Raw genomic sequence first — 23,724 nt, forward strand, 5'->3', positions numbered from 1 at the left:
AGAACAAAGGAAGCTGCTTGGACAATCACAAAGATTTGAAAGACAACCAAGAATTAGGGCAGGATTGAAAAAGAATTTTCATCTCCTACATGAGATCACTTTTTCAAGATTTGGAGAGGAGGCTTTTTTAATATAATGTATGGAAATCAGCACAGAGAGTCAAGAAAAATGAAGAAACAGAGAAATATACTCTAAACAAAAGAACAGGACAAATCTTAAAGACTTTAATGAAATGGAGATAAGTGATTTATCTGCTGAAGAATTCTAAATAATAGTCATAAATATGCTCACTGAAGCCAGGAGAACAATGCACGAACAAAGTGAGAATTTCAACAAAGAGACAGAAAATGTTAACAAGTACTGAGTAGAAATCACAGAGCTAAACAATACAACCACTGAACTGAAATAGTCAGTAGAGGAGTTCAATAGTAGATGGGATGAAGAGAAAAAAGGATTGGCCAACTCAAAGAGCAGTGGAATTCATCCAGTGAGAAGTGAAAATAAAGGAGGATAAATAAGAGTGAGACTAGATTAAGGGGCTTATGGAACAATATTCACATCATAGGTGTCACAGAAAAATACGAGAGTGAGAAAGGGGCAAATAACTTATATGATGAAATGATCATTGGAAACTTCCCTAATCTGAGAAAAATATATATATATCCAGAGGCACCTGGGTAGCCCAGTGGTTGAGCATCTGCCTTTGGCTCAGGTAATGATCCTAGGGTCTTAGGATGGAATTCTGCATCAGGCTTCCCAGAGGGAACCTGCTTCTCTATCTGCCTATGTCTCTGACTCTGTGTCTCTCATTAATAAATAAATAAAATCATTGAAAGAAAGAAAAGAAGAAAAGAAAAGAGAAGAAAAGAAAAGAGAAGAAAAGAAAAGAAAAAGAAAGTAAAGAAAGTAAAGAAGGAAGAGAGAGAGACATCCAGATCCAGGAAGTTCACAGAATTCCAAATTAGATGAATCCAAAAAGATCCATAGTGAGGCACATTATGAGTAAACTGTCATAAGAAATGGGGAGCATCTTAAAATCAGCAAAAGAACAATTTATGACATAAAATGGAATACCAATAAGACCATAAATAGATTTTTCAGCAGAAACTGCAGGTCCAAAGAGAATGGCACAATATATTTAAAGTGATGATGAAAAAAAAAAAAAAAACCCACAAACCTGCCAGCCAAGAATACTCTATGTGTTAAAGTTGTCTTCCAGAATGGAAGGAGAAATAAAAAGTTTTCCAGACAAGCCAAGCCTGAAGGAGTTCAGCACCACTAGAAAGACCTTACAATGGTAAAGGGATTTCCTTAAGCTAAAACAGCAGGGTTCTAATTAGTAATAGGGAAATATATGAAAATATAAATCTCACTGGCAAAGGTAAAATGTAGTTAGTTCTATTCAGAATAATAGAATGTTCTTATGGTGGTAAATTAATGTCTTACAAATCTTAGTTGAAGGTTGAAAGACAAAAATAGTAAAAAGTAATTCTAAGTACAATAATATCTTAATAGATACACATAATAAGACAAATTATGATATCAAAAACATTAAACATGGAAGAATATAGTGAAAATGGAGAGCTTTAGAATGTGTTTTAACTTGTTAATTTAATATAGATTATTATAAATGTAAGAGGTTTAATATAAGCTTCATGGTAATAACCACAAAGCAAAAACCTATGGTAGATATACAAAACATAAAGAAACTAAGCATACCACTAAAGAAAGTCATCAAATCACCAAGGAAGAGAGCAAGAAAGGAGCAAAGAAATTGCAAAACAACAACAACAGCAACAACAAATACCACTTAACAAAATGGTAGTATGTCCATACCTAATGATAATTACTTTACATATAAACAGACTAAATTCTCCAACCAAAGACAGAGTGGTTGAATGAATTTAAAAAACAAACAAACAAACAAACAAACAAACAAAACAACTCATCAGACCCAACTGCAAACCACATACAAGGGACTTACCTCAGCTTTAAGGACACACAGACACTTAAAGTGAAAAGATGAAAAATGATATTCCTTGCAAAAGGAAAATGAAAGAAGGCTGGGGTAGCTGTACTTTTACCAGGCAGAATAGAATTAAAGACAAAGACTGTAATACAAGACAAAGAGGGTCATTGTAAAATGATAAAGGGGTGAATTCAACAAGAGGATAAAGCATTTGTAAATATTTGTGCGCCTCACATATATAAAGCAAATATTATAAGTGTAAAGTGAGAAATAGCAATACAGTGATTGGAGGAGATTTTAATGTCCCACTTTCAACAATGAATAGATCATCCAGACAGAAAATCAATAAGCAAATATTGGTGTTAAACAATAAGTTAGACCAGACAGACTTAACAGATGATTATGAGACATTCAATCTAAAAGCAAGAGAACTCATACATTCTTCTCAAGCACATATGGAACATTCTCCAGGAGAGATGATATTTTAGGACACAAGATAAGTCTTAGTACATTTAAGAAGATTAAAATCACATCAAGCATCCATTCCAAGCACAACGTTAAGAAAATAAATCAATTGTAAGAAGAAAATCAGAGAATTCACAAAAAAGTGATTAGATAACATGCTACCGATCAATGGGTTAAAATAGAAATCAAAAGAAAACTTGAAATATACATTGAGATAAATAAAAATGAAAACACAACATACCAAACCTAATGGGGTGTGGCAAAAGTAGTTCTAAATGGGAAGTTCATTGTGATAATCAACTACACTCAGAAACAAAGGTGGAGCATGTGAGTGGCTCAATAAGTTGAGCCTCTGACTCTGGTTTCAGCTCAGGTCATAATCTCAGGGGTCATAGTTTCCAACGCCTCCTCAGGCGTTCCATGCTCAGTGGGGAGTTTGCTTGAAGATTCTCCCTCTCCCTCTCCCTTTGCCCTTCACCCCACATGTGCACACGCATTCTCTCTCAAATAAATAAATCTTCAGAAAAAGAAAGATCTTAATCTAACTTTATACTTTAACAAACTAGAAAAGAACAACATGTGCCCAGAGTTAGTATAAAGAAGGAAATAACAAATATTGGAGAGGAAATAAATGAGACAGAGATTAAGAAGACAATCAAAAAGGTTGATATAACTAAGCAGGTTTACTGAAAAGATAAAATAGACGACCCTTCAGCTAGATTCACCAAGAAAAAAAGAAAACTCAAAAAATAAGAGATGTTGCAACTGATATCACAAAATTATAAAGAATCAGAAGAGACTTCAAGAAATAATTATATGCCCAAAACTGGACAATAGAGAAGAAATGTCTAAATTCCTAGAACTACAAAACTACCAAGACTGAATCATGATGGAATAGGAATTCTAAGCAGATCAATTACTGGTATGAAAATTGAATCATTAACAAAAATTGTTCCAACAAAGGAAATTCCAGGACCAGATAGCTTAGTGAATTCTACCAAACTAATGAATACCAATCCTTCTTAAACTTGAAAAAAAAAAAAAATGGAATAGAATGGAACACTCCAAACTCATTTGTTAGTCTGATACCAACACTGTACCAGAACCTCACAAGAAAATAGCAAATATTCCTGATAAAAATAAATACAAAAATCCTTCATAATCAGTAAGGTAAACACCAGACACAAGCATCCAAAGCAATCTTGAGAAAGAACAAAGCTGAAGGCATCACAACTCCTGCTTTCAAACTATATAATAAAACTATAGTAATTAAAATGGTACAGTATTGGGGTGCCTGGCAGGTTGAGTCAGGGGACTGTGTGACTTGACTCACAGGGTCATGAGTTCAAGCCCCATATTGGGTGCAGAAATTATCAAACATAAATAAATAAACTTAAAAAGAAATGGTATGGTGTCCACATAAAGCCTGACACAAAGACCTATGAAACAGAACAGAAATAAACCCACACATATGTGGCCAAATTGAGGTATATTCATACAATGGAATATTCCTCAGGGTAAAAAGGAACAAACTGTTGAAAATGCTACAATGTAGATGAATCTAAAAAGCATTATACTAAGTGAATAAAAAATGGTAGATTCATTTATATAAACTTTGAGAACAGACAAAATTAACCTATGACAATAGAAACTAGAACACAGGTTGACTTGGAATTGGGGAGGAGAAGAGTTTGATCAAACTGAGAGAACTCTAGAGGGATGGCAATATATCTTGACAGGGATACTGCATACAGGTACACATGTCAAACTCACTGATTTCTACACAGAAGATCTGCATATTTCACTCTGTATATGTTATACCTTGATTAATAGAAATATTTAAAGTGTTGCACAAATTCAGTTGGTTCATAAGGAATAGTTTAAGAAAACAAAAACTCTTCATTTGAGGAGCACATTAATGATCAACATTGGGTTTGAGCATGTGAGTAAGACCGACACACACACACGGAAAAGTGGGGAGAGGGAGAGAGAAGGGGAGAAAGAAAAAGGGAGAGAGAAGGGAGGGAACAGAGGAAGAGAAAGAATCTTAAGTAGGCTATATGCCCAGTGTGGAGCCCAAGGTGGGGCTCAGTCTTACAACCCTGAGATCATGACTTGAGCTGAAATCAAGAGTTGGATGTTTAACCAACTGAGTCACACATGCACGTGTTCCCTCCCACCTTCCTTTTTTTTTTTTTTTTAAGACCAACATATTTGTTTTTCAGCCTAAGGTAGAGTTGGCTTACTATAGATGATACAAAGTAAATGACAGAAGTGGCTTTCTCACACAAAGATCTAAAAGACTAGGAAAAAGAGATCTGATGTCTTTGGTTGTCATGATCCCCATTTATAGTTCTCATCACACTGGACCAGAGTTTTCTTAGAAATCCCAGTCTCAGAACTTCTGCCTCATGAGAAGCACTGCAGTTCATAAGGTAGCTTCCTTCTCAAAGCAGGGTGAGAATCTCTTGTTCTCCCACATGGTAATTGATTTGATTGGAATAAAGATTTCAGTGGCTTAGTAGGTTTTGGGAACACTGTTTCACTTAAAAAAAAATACAATCACAAACAATAAAAACAAAACAAAAAGCAAACTCAAAATATTTAATTTATTGTAAGACCTCTTCAAAATCTTTGATATGCAAATGCTCAGAGTGACTCTTCAAAAATGGAAACCCAATGAGTAAACTTTTCAAACCTACTTGAGCATGGAAATCATTTATTCCTAAAAATTTCAGCAATAAGGAGTTTTGGGGAAAAAACACTTTGTATGTACTAGGACAGAGTAGTGTTTGTCATTCTCTTAAGGGCTCAAGAAATGATAACAAAATGTGGGTAAATTCATGTCTAAAAAAAGCCACAGAATTCTAGTAATTGCCATTCCATGTATAATGATCCCAAGTTAAAAAAAAAAAAAAAAACACTTGTATAGACACTGTTCAATATGTGGGTTTATTACTTTGAGGGCTTAAATCCTGAATAGACTGTCCATCCTAATAAAGTATGTTGAGAATACAATGCAATTAACTGTATCTGAATTAATGGTCAAAAATTTACTTTGATGACCAGATGCTGACTGTGAGTTTTCCAGCACTCTCAGACATCTAATGGCACAATCAAACAACTTGTTGGTCTACAAACCAAAGTGTCAAGAGAGTTAATTTGTCAATTTGTTGATTGCTCATGGTCATTAGTCAGTGGATGGACCTGAAATTATTATTTCACATACCAGTTCTTCTATAGAAAACTCCCAAGTTCATCTTTGTTGTCCCCTGCCCAAAAAAAAAAAAAAATGCCAAAACATTGTGCTAATGTAATTATTGTATCCAGGGATTCCACCACAAATGTCAGTCATTTGCTTTTCCAGTTGTTTTTCGAGGACAATTCTCTCACTAAATGATCGCCACCCTCTACCCCATCCTTTGTATAGATAATAAGAGGGTTCTTAGCAATTAGCAGAGTTCCAGTAAAAACAAAAACAAAACAAAAAAACAAACAAACAAACAAAAAACCCTAGCTATAATGCAGTAATGGCCCAGAGAAATTGGGGCAAGCATTTTTCCTTTCTACTTTAATAAGTGCACATCCAAAGTAGGGACATGCAGGGTATCTGCTCAGGCATGCCCCAGGCTCAGCATCCATCTTTCTGCTGCTTTACCACTTCCAGACTGACAGCTAAATTACTGCACAGAAAAGGTTTCTGTGGGCTGTAGCCATAATGCTGCCACTGAAACTAGTTTGTTGGCTAAAGGATAAACAGAGATTGAAGGACAATTTTCATTAACAGAGAAAGATGGGGTAGAGGAGAGAACAGAGCTGGATCTGCATGGAAAACAAGCGGAGCCAACTCGAGGACAAAACACAAGTAGACACACTCTAATTGAGTTGTAATTTTCTTGTCAAGGGGCAAGCACTTGCTGAACTCTCGGAAGAACCCCACATCTGCAACGTATATAGTCTCTATGCCTGATGACTAGGAACAGAGGAGATCTTTACCTGTAAATGCAATTGAAATTACAGCAAATAAACAGAGGTAGTCAACAGCATTTCATGATGAAACAGACATGTGATTCCCAGGAAGATGAACTTTCTTCGTCAAAGCATTATCAAACCATAGCAGTGAAAACTAAGACTGAGGAATGAGGGAATAATCAAGCCCATGCTTAGTAAACTTTTTAGCAAATATGTATAAGCCACTATACTCCAGATAGGAGATGAAATCACTCATTTAGTCAGTGATCCTATAGCTTCAATTATGCAGAAGGAGACATACTCAAATACACAACTGCGTTACCAGTGTCAGGCTGGCTGGCGATCATCTATCTCATTCACCTTGACGTCTACTTCAACTCCAATTGTCAGCAGTACAGTCCACACAATAGGCCCTTAGTATACATTTGCTGAATATATTATTGAATTAATATTTCTTACCTAAGGGAGAAAATAATCACAGACGTAAGAAAGTTCTAGATATGAATGGTGGGCTTCCAATCTCTGGTGGGAAAATCCAAGATGACTCTATGGAGATGTGGCATGTGGCCTTCAGTATTGATAAATATTTGGGGGTTCAGAATGACAGAGAGGAAAAACAAAGAACAGAGCCTGAACACACACGTGGAGGATTCTTAGGAATTAACAGGAAGGGGAAGTGGTATTTTGTCCGTAGGAATTATCCAGGCTAAAGTGAACACACTCCTATCATTCTGATTATCAGCATCTGATGGGGAAGCAAATATTGTTCATAGCTATTTATATAACTACAAACCAAGTCAGGTCATATTATGACTCGGTAATGGCTGTGAACCAAGCTATTCTCTTTCATAATGTCAGAAAGACCCTGAAGGAAAGGAAACAGTATTCCTTTTTGTGTTTACACTTTTCCATTGTGATAAATTATGAATTGAAAATACATACTTTGATTCCTGGGTTTAGGTTAAAACTGGTGTGGGGGAGTGATCCCTGGGTGGCGCAGGGGTTTGGCACCTGCCTTTGGCCCAGGGCGCGATCCTGGAGACCCGGGATCGAGTCCCACATCGGGCTCCGGGTGCATGGAGCCTGCTTCTCCCTCTGCCTGTGTCTCTGCCTCTCTCTCTCATTCTGTGTGACTATCATAAATAAATAAATAAATAAATAAATAAATAAATAAATAAATAAATAAATAAATAAATAAATAATTTAAAAAAAACTGGTGTGGGTGAGACCAATAATTTAATCCCAGACTCTACTCAGTGCCTGGCATATTGCCTGGAACACAGTAGGGATATGAGAAATAATTTGTTGAATGGGTGACTATCAGAAGTCAAGATTTCATCAAATTCTGCAGAATAGATTATCCTTTATCTCCAGTCTCACTCTCACTTCAAAACTCAAAACACAAATACTCTATTGCTGACAAAGTCTAATTCACAAAGTAGCTGATAACAAAACAAAACTAAAAAAACAAAAACAAAAAACAACAACAAAAAAAAAAACAACATTGTTTCCCCCATCTACTCCATAGCTTGAAATCATGGTTTCCAACTCTTCAAGGTCACTTACAGGCATCTTGATTTTAGCAGGGCTGTTTGTTTTCTGCATCTACAGTTTCTCTTGCATTTTCACTTACAGGAATTACACTCACATTATTTACTGCAAAGTAAATTACTGCAAGGTCCTCCAAAGTACATTGATAAAGTATCCACAGCAAGGGGTCCAAAAGTCAGAGCAGTTTGGGAAATGATGGGTACCCTGAACTTCCTCTTGAAGGTTCACTTTATAAGTAATACATTAAAGGTTCTGAGAATCCCTGCAGTCAAGAAAGCTAGTTAACTGTTTAACCCAGGGTTTCTCAAACGGTTTTGCCTAAGGAACCTCACCACTCCACTCACTTTCAGAACAGCTGTTCGGAGATGCAACCTTGGGACAACCACCTAAGGCAGAGATTGCAAACTGATGGCCTGTACAGTGTTTTAAATTTGAGTGATCCCACACACGGAGAGGGAGGGCAGGGAGAACAGTTAGTGCATCCTGGCAGCCTGAGGCCACATCCTGACCTAGCATCAATCCTACTATCCCTGGGATGCCTGGGTGGCTCAGGGGTTGAGCATCTGCCTTTGGCTCAGGGTGTAACCCAGATCCTCTCATCAGGCTCCCTGCTGCTCCCTCTGCCTGTATCTCTCATGAATAAATAAATAAAATGTTTTTAAAAATCCCACTACCCCTTTATAAGGAACATAGACTCTCTGCTTCATTATGACTCTAGCATTCTCTTATTATTCCCAAATCATCTCTCACAGGTACATCACTTGCCTGGTTCCTGCTGATATTTGACTTTGGACCTCATATCCTGAGGTAGCTTAATCACTCAGTTGTCCCTCTTACTCTTTTGGGATAAAGGAATGCCAGTATTTAAATGGCAGGGAAAAAAATGGGTCAGAATAATATGAAACCCCCTTCTTAGCTATCCAAAGTAATTTCTATGCCTGCTAAACTTTGAGGAAAAAATAAGAAGGTACCTATATCAGTGTCTTGGCTTCTAAATGGTATTAGTCCCTTTTTCTTTTTTCCTTTTCGTTTTTGCATCTGCAAATCGATAATCCACATAATATAGGAAGCTTGGGATGTTATAAAACATTATTACTATGAGGTAGTTCACTTGTACCCCCTAAAAGGGCTCTTTGTTTCTGAATGGGATCATTCCTTATTTCTTATTTCAGATCTTTTTAGGCTCCAACCCCAACAACTGGCTGTTCTGAGGTAATATGATAAACTGCTCAGTGGTATGACTGAAAATGTGTCACTGAAAGGGGTGCCTGGGATGGGGGGCATAGTTTAAGTGTCTGACTCTCGGTTTCAGCTCAGGTCATGATCTCAGGGTTGTGAGATTGAGGCCCATGTCGGGCTCCATGCTCAACACAGAGTCTGCTTGAAACTCTCATTCTCACTCTCTCTCCCTCTACCCATCCCCTGTCCCATCCCACCCCTCAGCTCTAAAATATTTTTTTTTAAAAAAAGGGGTCACTGAAAAAAAACTCCCACATTTTTCTAGATTTTAAAATTAAATGCACTTTAGTTTGTAAACTGTACCATAGGGGCAGGGGCACTGGGAAAGACACACACACACACACACACACACACACACACACACACACACACACGGGCCACTTGACACATAATCTTCATGCAGACTTCTTCTAGCAGGAAATATAAACACAGAAATAAGAACTTTTCAAAGGAAAGCATTTACAGAGAAAGGTGAGAGACAGCTTGTTCTGCTCATGCTCCACTGTATTCTCCAAATAGTATATGTTACTCATGGCATGATTTATCTTGAAAACAGTAGATCCCAAAAGCATGTGAGACACTGTATTGATGGCTCTCAAGCATCTTTGGGAATTTGTTTTTGTTTTTGCTTATTACCCAATGTCCTACCATTTATTTTATTCACCACCTTAGACTGAAAAGTGATTTTCAGCAAGATCTCTTCTTGTACTGTGAAATGTATTTCTTCTCTAAATATTTTCCAACTCGCACCTTTTACCTTTTCAATCATGCCAGACATCAGCATCTCATAATTCCTTATCATCCCTTTAAGTCAACTAATTATATCGCCAGCAAAAAAGGAGGTAATCTGTGGTCCAGAGGAGAAGTGAAAGGAACTAAGGTTGCAAAGGAGCTTCCTGTTTGTTTTCCTCCTTTGGTGTGAAGCAGTTAAAAGAAGGAATGCCACACAAACCACCCACTCACTCAAGTCAGACAAAGTAATGGATTATTAATGTTGGTTTAGGTGTCTGGGAATGAAATATTGCTGGCCTTTCTAGTGTGGTTTTGTTTCAGTAAATCAGTTATCCAAAGTAGCATAATATCTAATTTCAATTTTACAGTGTACGTTTTGTTTGTAAGTACCAAAAGCCAGTAATACTGTCTGTTTTCCATGGTATGGTTTAAGCTTTGGGTTTCAAATGCCTGCTAATTACTGTCATCCATTCATTCTACAAATATTTATTGAACATCTTCTAACGGGCCAGCTACTCTTTTGGACAATACAGAAATAGCAATGAACAGAGAGAAATTCTAGCAGTCATGGAGCTTACTTTCAAATGGCCATCTTTTATTTTGGTGACTGTTTTGCACTCATTTCTGTCGCAACACTCAAAACCTCAAACAAATATGGCGGACTCAGTCTGGTCAATGTCAACTCAGCGACCCAAGGCAAAGAAATTTCAAGAGTGAAATCCATTCAGCTATGTTTTAAACACTAAAGTCCTCTGGTGCCTGCGTCTTCCCAAAACTACAGCAACAAAGTAATGGAGACAACAGTACTAGTGCACTAGACATACACGAAAGGATCCTGAGGTTCATTTAATCTCATTACAAAGATGAAACTAATCAGACCCACAGGGACTAGAAAACAAACCATGAGAATATAAGTTCCATAAGAAAAAGGCTTGACCTGATTTGTACACCCCATACAAGACTGTCATGGAGAGTATACGAATGTTTGTGCCTGGCAAATGTTTTTGTACTATATAAATATTAGCAACTATTATTAATCACTATGATATCCATTTTGTCCTGTGTATTAAAAGTATGAAAGTTTTCATATAATTATATCTGTCTGAAAGATGTTTAATAATGCAATACTGCTGTATTCAGGTACCTAGAGGTTGTGGATGTGTGTGTGTGTGTGTGTGTGTGTGTGTGCGCGCGCACGTGCGCGCAGGATCTTATATTGATCATCTCATAGAACTCAAACAGCACCTAGTATAACCTTTGATACCAGTGATTTCTAGTTAATTGTGTATTATATTGAACTAGAAATATGTCTAGATCTATTTGGTTAAGATTTCAAACAAACATTTCTTGTTGTCACAGGTTAAATTATGTCCCTGCCCCTCTCAAAAAAAAAAAAAAAAAAAAAAAAAGATGAAGTTTTAATCCCTGAATGTGATCTTATTTGGAAATACAATTACTGCAGATATAAATAGGTTAAAATCACTGTGGAAGAAGGGCCCCAATGCAACAGGACTCCATGTCTTACAAGATGGCAGTCATGTGAAGACATAAAGACATAAGGAAGATATGGGGTGATGGGAAAGGTGGAGACTTGCCCCCTATAGGTTTCAGCATGGCCCATGGATACTTGAATTCAGACCTCTAGCCTCTAGAAGTGAGGGATGATAAATTTGTTATCTTAAGCCACCCATTTCATGAAATTTCATTTCAGCAGCCCTCGGAAACTACAGACATACTCTGCCTCACAGTCATTCATAGCAGTAGTTGGATGGCATGTGCTTCCTAAACGGAGGACACACCAAAATATAGACTGTTCACTTTTAGCTCAACATTTATATATGGAATTTGCCACCGGGATCAAAACAGAGCCAGCTGTACCAGCAATATGATGCTTCATTCATCTAACCTTCCCTCCTCACACCTTTTTCCAAATATTTCAGATGTTCTTGATATCTACCAGATAAAACATTGTGACAGTGCATACACAGGGAGCCTCAGGGGACCAATCTCTGGCGTCAAAGAAGAATCCTGCTGAGATTTAGAATGCCCTCACCATTTATATCCAGGTGGGTAGGCAGTGAGATATAGGGGGAGGTTTCAAGGCAGACAGGTGACTTCAGAAGCAAGATCACCCTAGAAAGTTTTCCAGAGTTCTCCTAGTACCCCCCAAAACTCTATTCAGCATAAAATCATTACTTGCTTTGGTGGAAAGATGCCACATATAAATTTGGTACAATATATGCCAGTTAATTCAACAAAATGTCAAACTGTCTGGGAAAACCCTTAGAAAAGGTTTACATTCTGTGTCACCAGGGAACTGAGTGATAGGAAGGGAAGCTCATGAAAATGAGATTTTCTCTAACTTCTGCCTACAGTGAATAAATCAATGAGATTTTTCAAGTCCCTTCAATATCAATGAGTTAATCTCATAAGCAGGCAAGGATTTACAGACTCCAGAAACATCTCTCTTTAGTCTTTCTTCTTTTTCTTCCCCTTCCAGCCTAATAGTTTTCCTTTCTCTCTACCATTTCCTTCCTTGCCCTTCCTCTTCTTGTCTTTGCGCAGCTATAGGAGAGATGATTTGTCCGACAACTGCTATCTCTTATCTCTTTGCTTCTAAAAGCCTTGATGAGTGTGGGGGTCTTGACTTTGTCAGGTTTTGTTTTGTTTTTTAAAAAGAAGATTTAGTCTCCCTGCCCTGAACTGGGTTTAGGGTAATTGTGTATCTGCTTGAGGGCTGAATGCAATCTCTAGCCTTTTTCATAAAGTTTATGGCCCTGGTGCCCCTTTAAAAGTCTCATGTGGCTGATTGATAGGCTCATTTCTGATACTAACCATAAAGAATTGGCCATCCTGAAGATAAGCTGCTCCTCCCCTGAGCATTACAGGAGGTAAAGGCGGGCACCATTATAGATGAGGCCACCATTATAGATGGCGCTTCTTGCCTCAATCAGATTCATCCTTCAGCAGCCCAGGCAGTGCTCTGCGCTGAGGGACTGCACCACCGGACACAGAAGCTCAGTCAAATCCATTTAGTTAATGGGTGCCTAAGGATTAAAACTTCGCCATGGATGGGACAAAGAGAAGAGGAGCTAATATCCCACTTCCTAACTTCTGTTTTCTCTTGGTGTCATTAACCAAAGGGGAAGTTGGCACTCACAGAATCACAGAATCTTCATTGTTCAACAATTTGAGACTTTTTATTTAATCTAAGTATTCCCCAAATTTTACTCCTTTAAGATTTGTTTAGTTTTCACGTCAATCTCTTATGGTCCTCAAACTAGCTTTCAAATATCTCTCCATGAAACAAGTGTGGTAATTAGCGATTCTTCCCTACTTCCACAATTTGTATGTTCTGAGTCAAAATGGCATTTAGGTTCTCATAAAAAGGTAAAGATGAGGGAAAGGATGGACAGGGAGGAAAAGGAGTTGAAAGGGAGGGAGGAGATACATACACTCACTCCGGGGACAGGAGGGGAGGAGATGGAGGAGGAAGGAGATACACATACAGAGTGGGAGGGGACGGATTTTATATATGTATAATTTAATTTGGGGGTTATTATTTAATTCTTAACTGAAGATTTGATTTCTTGGAGTAAAAGGAGTTAATGTGCAACTAGCCAAAACTGTGACATCAAGAGATGTTGCAGAAAAATGGATAAAACCTGGCAGTCTATCAAATGTAGGAAAAGCAAGGAGAAAGAAGAATTTGAAGTCCAGAAGGAGGAGCAATTGTGGGAAACAAGATTTACTTACCAAGTATTTACTGACAACCTTGTATGTGGTAAATATAGTACTATGACTAGGGTCATCAAAGGTAAGACACAAGGAGCTCACATTTTAATTAATTAATTAATTAATTAATTAATTAATTAATTAAAAAGATTTTATTTTTTCATGAGATACACAGAGAGAGGGAGAGGCAGAGGGAGAAGCAGGCTCCATGCAGGGAGCCCGATGTAGGACTTGATCCTGGGTCTCCAGTATCATGCCCTGGGCCAAAGGCAGACGCTAAACCACTGAGCCACCCAGGGATCCCCAGAGCCCACATTTTAAATAATGGAAACATCAGAACCATATACCAAATAATTACATTAACATGTTAAAATGTGATAAAAGGCATTTAGGGATTCTGCTAATACCTCTGCACTTACTCCTCTCTGGTTTCTTGCTAACATCTCATAAAACAGCTCTTGTCAGTGTCACCAATAACACTTATGTTGCTGAAACTAATGATCATCTTTCATACCTTATTAACAAATAGCATTATATCCTATGGACTGCTTCCTCCATTTTGAAACGTTCTCTTCTTGTGCCTACTGGATACCACATTTTCTAGTTTTTCAGCTACTTCTGTTTCTTTTCCATTTCTTTCACAAGCTCACCTCCTCCTGCCAATCATTAGAGGTCTCCAAATTTTGGAACTGTGTTTACTTTTCTTCTTTATACTCTTTAAGGGAATATAATTGAGCATATGGTTTTGATCATCTTTCATATACCAAGAACATTCAAATGGTCTCTCCAGGCAGACATTTCCCTCTATAAGCTATGTGAAATGCTTGCCTTTCAAGGTTAGCCAGACCCTTGCTAGGGCACTTCCTCAACACATTCATGTCTATCTATATCTGCTAGTTAGGACCTATGAATTATTCACCTGTGTGTCCTCAATGTTGAACATAGTGTCTGGTGTGTGTTTGGGGTTCACTATTTGCTCAGCTGTTGACTGGAATTAGGGCAGGGCTTAGGGGAAGGATGGCATAGCATCATACTAAGGTGCTGGGTTCCTCTGCCTTAGCACAATGAATACATGACTGGATAAGATAAGATAGTTAACAGAAGAACTTTTCAGATGTTAATCTATTAATTATAAGAGATTTAAATAAGATGGGGACAAAGAAGTAAACAAGGATTTAATAGATGATTTTAACATTTTTCTGATATTAGAATTTTCTACAATGTATATATACTACTTTTATGTATTTCTTTTTAAACTAAAGTTCTTTTGAGGTCTGCTTTATGTATTGATAACAGCAAGAGAGAAAGGTATGTATGTCCATACACACAATCAGGGTAGTGACGTAAAGAAGAGGAACATGAGCCATTTGCAGGAATTATAGGAGTTGAAATTTCCAGGAGTTAGAACCCATTTCTCTTCAATAAACAGCACTGTGCAAATTCTTGAATAAATAGTTTCACAAATTGTCTTTGTGTCTAAGTGACTTTTAGAGAGAAACAGACCAAGAGAAATTATTTCCTCAAATGAGTTGTCACTCCTGATTTTCAAGAATTAAACACAGAAAAGCATTTGTACATAATAAATTTGAGAGTAACATATGCTCTCCTGAATTATAACTCACACTACAATCTTTACTGATGAGCACTAGACACTGACATCCTAGTCAACCAATTCAAGCCATCAAAATAAACAATCCCTTATGAAAATGAAAATTGAATTATTACGCTGGAGAAATTGAAAGCATGCTTTATCAAAGGCAATTTGTCTATTATCTGACAGCCTTGGAAAACAACAAGAAAATTATGTCTCTCACATTAAAATGAAAAGGCAGCAGCTTCTTTAGACATCACAGTAATGAGGGAGCTGTGGGTCATTCAGAAAAAATTGTTTATTCTATAGCTGGCACTGTCCAACTTTTTCATCCTTGTGTTCGGGTGGGGGTGGCGGGTAGAGCACATTGCCAGACTAGTTAATGGATCATAGAGGAAAGCAGTACCAATTTCTTCCTTTTAAACATTATTCCTTAAAAAAAATGTTTCCTGGGATGCTTGGATGGCTCAGCAGTTGAGTGTCTGCCTTTGGTTCAGGTTGTGATCTCACGGTCCTGGGATCTAGTCCCACATTAGGCTCACCGCAAGGAAACTTCTTCTCCCTCTGCCTAGGTCTCTGCCTCTCTCTCAGTGTCTCTCATGAATAAATAAGTAAAATCTTAAAAATAAAAAAAGAAAATGTTTCCTTTATTGTTTAGAGGGAGGGATTCTACAGAGCAATCTCAAAGGCCAAAGTGTGGATACCATGAGCTGTACCAAGTAACAGTAGCTTCCTCCTCCTCCTGGATCAAGTTACCAATGTCTTTCATCCATGAGCCAGCCTTGGCATTATTTTTCACATATGTGGCTGATTTATACAGGACATTCACAACCTAGAGCCGCGGGTACTGATTATTACCTAACTACACATTTATTTAAGGGACTTTTATTTTCTATCCACCATGATAGGGAAAGTAGCCAGGAATTCTGGTCATGCTTTGGCTGAAACAATCATATTCATGTCTATATGTTGGTCATAGTTGTTAATTGATCATAGGTATAGCAACAGAAATTGATCAGAATATGTGGCATGCCTAGTGAAAATACCTCTATAATGCTAGAATCAGTGTAACACTATCAACACCAGCTAGTGCTATTTATCTACTTCAAAGGTTCATTTATGTTTTTGCTGTAGTTTAACACATTCTTTGTGTAACAAAGCATTCATCTTTTTTTTAAATGGACCATCTAGAGAAAAAGCATGGTTATTAACCCAATGATTAATTCTCTAATGCCAATATTTCAAAAAGCTAAAGTTCCCGTGAAGTAGTATTTGATGTAGATAGGAGTTATATGCAAACCAGGTGAATGTCAGATTCTTTGCAAGGGGTTTTCATAAGTAACAGCCTAACAAAAACTTTATAAGAACGTCAGAGTAACTCCAGAAGGGAGAAAAAATTAAAAGTAAAGTGAGGTTCCAGGATGGTACTTAAAATCAAGCATACTTAACCAATTTATTACTTTCTCCAACTAAATGATCCTCATTGATCAGTACCCTTATAACTTAACAGTTTTGGTGGGTGAAAGATTTCATTCCTGGGGCCTGGGAAGGCTGACCCCTGTGGATGTGGTCTGCAGTTAACTATGTGGACCTATAAGCAGAGCAGGATAGAGAGATTCAGAACTCTGGCATCCAGTTGCGTGGTCTCACAACTTCCATCTCTTAAACAGAACCTGGGGAAACACGACCTTTCCTTTAATACAAGAAATACTAATATGTAAAAAAAAAAAAGTATTCCTTCCCTCCCTGTATACCTTACATACATTTTAGAATAGTAGTGGGCAAGGTTGCCTCCTTTCAAGGATGGTATTTTTTTTTTCCTCCTCTTGGAAGAATTAGCTGCATTAACCAGAAACATCTCTTGATAATACCAGAAGGATGTTTCAGTGAGCACTAAGCAGGAGCCCTTTCTTCTTCTTCTTCTTCTTCTTTTTTTTTTTTTTTTTGGATAACCTACAACTATATGTGAAAAAAACTAAAACTAATGCCATTTTTGATTGCTGATGTCATGGACATTGGAAAGAATATTGAAGCTGTACATCAAAAAGATATTTTAGGGATAAGTCAGCATAAGAATAAAATAGGGCTCTCATGAAATTGAGAGATCTCTTTTGTATCAAAGTATATTTATGAGATAATATTTCAATAGAAATGGAGAAAAAATGGAAATCCATTGCCATTATATTACTATTTTGTTGAAATGCCAATCTTATAATGAAATCTAAAATTCCAGCTCTCATATCCTAAAGTGGATTCCTGCTTGCTTTAATCTTGGTTATCATTATATCGCTAAAGCAATCATTGAAATTAGCTTTGGCATTTACAAAAAGGCAAGATAGGCCTGCCCTTCCTCCCCACTGGCTTTCATAACCCCCCTCCCTCCGTAGTTCTGTGGCTGCCTCTGACAACAAAAGTTCACAAACACCCAACTGCAACTAGAAATAGGGAGACAGTTGTAACCTGGAATTTGGTAATCACAGCGTTCCCTAACTGAGCATCGCTAAAGCATGGAGGAGTTAACAACATTGCTTCAGCTCACCCAACCCACACCTTCTTCTGAGACCTTGTCTTAGTTACCAGCACTTTTCTTATCTTGAGGCCTGGTCTGAAAATGTGAACCTGTGTAAGTCCCTAACTTGCCAGGGTCTGTGTTACCTCATTTATAAAACAAATGTCTTGAACTCAATCATCTACAGACATCTTTAGACTCCAAGATTTTATGACTGCTTAGTCTTTAAATTGTTCCTCAAACTTTAGGTAAGCTGATTCCATTAGCACACATTTTGACTTTTTTGGTCAACAACTTTCATTATTTCTCTTTAGGTTAGCACACTCGTTTTTTACTTGAATAAATGTGTTTAAGATGGATGGTTATAGTCTTCCAAAAGCCATAAATCAGCTTCACGGACCTCATGTAGAAGATAAAAAATAAAAAGCATGGAAACAATTTAATTGAGTCCTGGTTAGATGGTGTGATCTGAGGTTAGCTCCGAGAGTCAGGACTGGTCTTTGTTAAAAAGGGCCACAGCAGATGAAATGCCATCAAATAGCCTCTCTTATCAAGAGAATCAGAAGTTTTGGAGGAGAACTGAAAGGGGCATAAAATACTTTCCTTGCTGTAGGGCTTAACTTATGGCTGGTACAACCACTGTGTGATCCCAGCTTCTGGGAAATCTTCTGTGGCTATTAAAAGGTTATGTTACCTTTCAGACCCAACTGCAGATTACTGAAACACTCCATTATTCTTAATCTTTATTACTCTGAGAAAGGATCTCAGAAATTGTCTAAAATATCCAAGGGAAGTTAGGTATTTTGAAAAGTCATTATTAGGATAATCCATAGACCATAAAGTTCACCTATATGAAGTGCACAGTTCAGTGTTTCTAATATGTTCAAAGTGTGCAGCCATCACCAGGAACTACTTTTACAACAATTTTATCTTTCCCCCGAAAAAGCCCACACACATTAGCAGTAGCTCCTTCTCTTACTACTTCTAGCCTCAGCACCAGGCAACCAATAATCTACTTGCTGTCTCTATATCTACATATTCTAGACATTTCACATAAATTAAATCCTACATGTGTTCTTTTGTGACTGACTTCTTTCATGTAACATACTGTTTTCAGGGTTTATTCAGGTTATGGCATGCATTGGTACCTTACTTCTTATTATTGTAATAGTCCATTGTATGGATGTACCACATCTATCCATTATCATCACTGAAAACCTGAGTGGTCTCCATATTTTGGCTAATTATGAACAATGCTCATAAACATGTATAAAGAAATTTTGTGCAGCCATATTTTCATTTTCCTTGGGTATATACCTAAGGGTAAAATCTCTTGAAGATATACATTTCAGGGAAGATAACTCATTTTATGTTATATATCAAAACATAATTTGGGGGGCTCCTGGGTGGCTCATTCAGTTAAGCGTCTGCTTTTGGCTCAGGTCAAAATTTTAGGGTCCTGGGATCGAGCCCTACCTTGGGCTCCCTGCTCAGTGAGGAGTCTGCTTCTCCCTCTGCCCCTCCTCCTGCCCATGCTCTGTCTCTTGCTTCTCTCTCGCAAATAAATAAAAATCTTTAAAAAACAAAAACTGTATTTATGCAGTGAGTTACCACAAGACTAAAATAGATTCGGTACCCATTATTTTTATTGTTCTACATTCACTTTTTTGTTATTTTCCATGCTTATATGCTAATTATATATTTCATTTGAAAAATATAAAACATTTAAAAGCACCTTTAACCAGAATACATATTAAAAACAGACAGTAAGATAATAACCTATTGACAGACACTCAGGTTGCTTCTAGGTCTTAGCTATTATAAATAATGCTGCAATAAACAAGTGCTTTTATAGGTGCACATTTATCTTTTTGAATTAGTGCTCTCATTTTCCCTGGGTAAATACTCAATAGTGGAATTATTGGATCAGACGGCATTTATATTTTTAATTTAAAAAGCTTCTTTTGGAAAAATCTCCATACTGTTTTCCACAGTGGCTGCACCAATTTATATTCTCACCTAAAGGGAAAAGGGTTCCTTTTTCTCCACATCCTCACCAATACTTGTTTCTTGTCTCCTTGATTTTAGCCATTCTAACCGGCATGAGCAGATATCTCATCATGGTTTTGACTTGTATTTACCAGATAATGAGTGATACTGGGCATCTTTACATGTGTCTGTTGGCCATCTGTATGTCTTCTTTGGAAAAATGTTTATTCAGGTCCTCTGCCCACTTTTTAATCAGACTGTTTGCGTTTTTGGTGTTGTATTGTGTGAGACCTTTATATAATTCAGATATTAACCCTTTATAGGATGTATTATTTGCAAATATCTTCTCCCATTCGGTAGGTTGTCTTTTTGTTTTGTTGATGGTTTCCTTTGGTGTGCAAAAGCTTTCTACTTTGATGTAGTCCCAACAGTTTATTTTTGCTTTGTTTCTCCTTGCCTTAGGAGATATATCTAGAAAAATAGTGCTAAAGCTGATATCAGAGAAATTACTGCCTGTTTTCTCTTCTAGGATTTTTATGGTTTCAGGTCTCATGTCTAAGGCTTTAATACATTTTGAGTTTATTTTGTGTATGGTGTCAGAAAGTAGTCCTGTTTCATTGTCTTTTTCTCACTGTACATTCTTGTCTTCTTTGCTATAGATTGATTATATGTGGATTTATTTCTGGGGTCTCTATCCTGTTCCACTGATCTATGTGTCTATTTTGTGCCAGTACCATACTGTTTTGATTACTACAGCTTTGCAGTATATATTAAAACCTGGGATTGTAATACCTCCAGCTTTGTTCTTTTTTCTCAGGATCCCTTTGGCTGTTTGGGTCTTCTGTAGTTCCATACAAATTTTAGTGTCATTTGTTCTAGTTTTGCAAAAAATACCCTTGCCATTTTCAGAGAGATTGTATTGAATCTGTAGATAGCTTTGGGTAATATGTACATTTTGACAGTGTTAATTCTTCCAATCCATGAGTGTGAAATATCTTTCCATTTCTGTCATCCTCAATTTCTTTCATCAGTTTTTTCTAGTTTTCAAATAAGGTCTTTCACCTCGTTGGTTAAATTTATTCCTAGGTATTTTATACTTTTTGACTCAATTGTAAATGGTATTATTAAAAATTTCTCTTTCTGCAACTTCACTGTGTTTAGAAATCCTACTGGTTTCTGGATATTAATTTTGTATCCTGCCACTTCACTGAATTTATTACTTCTAATAGTTTTCTGATGGAATCCTTAGGATTTTCTATGTGTAGTATCATGTGGTCTGCAAATAGTGACAGTTTAACCTCTTTTTTATCAATATAGATGAATAAAGAAAAGGTGATATGTATGTATACACATACACACAATGGAATATTAATACAGCCATAGAAAGGATGAGATCTTGCTTTCTGAGTCAACATCTTGGACCTACAGGTTATTATGCTAAGTGAAACAAGTCAGACTGAGAAAGACAAATACCATATGATTCCGTTCACAAATGGAATTTTTAAAAAAAGTGAACAGAAAGCAGAATCAGAACTATAAATACAGAAAATAAAATGATGTTTGTCAGAGGGGAGGGTGGAGTTGGGCAGAAGAGGTGAAAAGAAGGAGATACAGGCCTCCATTATGGAATGAGTATGTCATGGGAATAAAAAGCACAGCATGAGGAATACGGTCAATAATGTTGTAATAACAATACAGTGGGACATGTATAGCTATACTTCTGGTAAACATAATGCATAAACTTGTCAAATCATTAAGTTGTACACCTGAAATTAATATACTGTGTGTCAACTATATATAAATGAATGAATAAGTAACCTACCTACTTCTCCAATTCCATACCCAGAGACAAGTACTTTTTAAATTACAAGGTACTATTTTAATCAAACAAGATTATGCAATGTATATAGTATTTATCACCATCAACATATTATCATGTCATCTGATGTCAATTTACTGCATTTTCATAAAAACTACAGATTATTTCTGTATTTTGAGGCATCATGATTTATTTAGCAAGTCTTCTATTTTTTTTTCCTATTACAAACAAAGCACAATGAACATCTTGAACATCTACCTTTGGAACTTGAGTAATCTCTAAGAGTAATTTTCTAAGCAATTAGACAGTTCAGTGATAGGATACCTATTACTGGAATTTTAGTAGATAGTGGCCAATTTCACTCCAAGAAAAGTTGTTTCACTTCACATTTCCATCTACAATGAAAGGCAGTGGACATGTTCCTATGGTCTCCCCATTGCTTGATGTTTTAAGTTATTAAGTATACATTTTGTCAGTCTAAAATAAAAATACACTTTATATATATATATTTAAGTATTAGTATCCTTGTGTCCGTTTTTTCCATTTTGTTTATTGGCCATTGATATTTCTTTGGGCAATGTCCAATTCATATTATTTGTCTATATTCCCACTGAATTGTTTATCCTATTTTTATGGATGTGTCTACATGTGTATGTTCCCTATTTGTTGACAAAAATGCTTTAGCTTTGTCTTTTGTTGTAAAGATATTTTATATTTTTAGCTTTGTCTTTTGTTGTAAAGATATTTTATATTTTTATGTTGTCTATTTTTCTCTTCACTACTTCACCCTTTTGTCATTTCTCCTACTAAGTTGAAATATCACTTCTATCCTACATGAAATTCCTATATTTCAGATTTCATTCTAGACTGTTCCACTGATCTCCTTTACTCAAAAGCCAGTGCCAAAACGTTTTAATTATTTCAGTTTCATTATAACATATACTGTGATTATCAAGTTGGAGAAGTTCATTTTCTAAAATGTTTTGACTTTATTCACATACTTATTCTCACAAATGAACATTACATCAGTTTGAGTCATTTTAACTTTTTTCTCTAAATTATGTGCCATAATCATTAGTAATAATCTTTAATAAGTATAAAATGCTTTGCTCTCAGGAATATAAAATGAAAGAGATCAATATATTGGTGTGAAACTGCAGCATTATTAGAATTATTCCAGTTTACATTTAAATTTGGATGAAAGTAGCTGGCTCCTAATAAGAAAAAGCAACAACAAAATAAAGCAGAAGAAAGCTGTGTTCAAATCTTAAAGTTTATAACTAGAATATGTAACTCCATCAAGTAGAGAAGAAAACAAAGTTATTAAAGTCATTAAGAAATGCATTAAATAACTCTACCAACTAGAGAAGAAAACGAAGTTATTAGGTCATTTAAAAATGCATTAAATTCCAAATGAATTAGAAAAAGCAATGAAGTTATTTGGAACTGCTATAGGAATTCTGTTTTAAAATAACCAATTGAATTTACCCAATAGGTTCACTTGAAGATTAAGTTAAAATATGATCACAATATGAGAAATTCATAGTTAAATAGCATTCATTACATCAATTTCTTATTTTTTCCCCAGTACACTTTCATGTTTCTCTTTGCTCTTCCTTGTACATACTTATCTTTCTAATGAATAATGGAGGAAATGATGGGCAAATGAAATTTTATTTTCACCATAATTAGATTTCTTCTCTCAAGAATCTTCCATCTTCTTAAATCACTATGAATTAAACTATAGTGTTTCCTTTATTGCAAAGTTCCATGCCAAGGATGTTAATCTTTTCTTGAGGAATCTCAGGACCATTCTAGCACAGTCATGCCTAGCCAAGCTTTGCTAAACATCTGAAAACATGAATTTTAAGAGGATCTGTGTGATGCAAGTCTTTGACTTGTTAGGGTAACAGTAAATTTGGTCAATTCTTCCTTGCCCAAATGCTTCATCTATGTTCATGTCTGTACAAAATTTCTGCTTTTTCCCCACAGCTAGTAATGGAAACCCAAATCTAGTTCTTCTCTATCTACACCCAGGACATTTATCATGTTTACTGATCAAATTTATTTATTTCTTCTTTCTTTACTCACCAGGTATGGCTCCTTGGGCAAATCACATCATCTCTGCAGTACTCTATTTCATCTGTAAAATA

At 36.4% G+C, this 23,724-nt stretch overlaps 1 protein-coding gene across 1 annotated transcript in view; it reads right to left on the reverse strand.

Annotated features, from left to right (window-relative positions):
- RARB (retinoic acid receptor beta) overlaps window positions 1–23,724 on the reverse strand; it is a 722,113-nt gene that overhangs the window by 487,891 nt on the left and 210,498 nt on the right. Inside the window, exon 2 of the mRNA XM_055320911.1 lies at window positions 23,663–23,714. The gene's annotated coding sequence lies outside the window, so the exon portion shown is untranslated. The remainder of the gene's footprint in view (window positions 1–23,662; window positions 23,715–23,724) is intronic.

This window comes from Nyctereutes procyonoides, unplaced genomic scaffold (genome assembly GCF_905146905.1).
Source record: "Nyctereutes procyonoides isolate TBG_1078 unplaced genomic scaffold, NYPRO_anot_genome, whole genome shotgun sequence".
NCBI classification, from domain to species: Eukaryota; Metazoa; Chordata; class Mammalia; order Carnivora; family Canidae; genus Nyctereutes; species Nyctereutes procyonoides.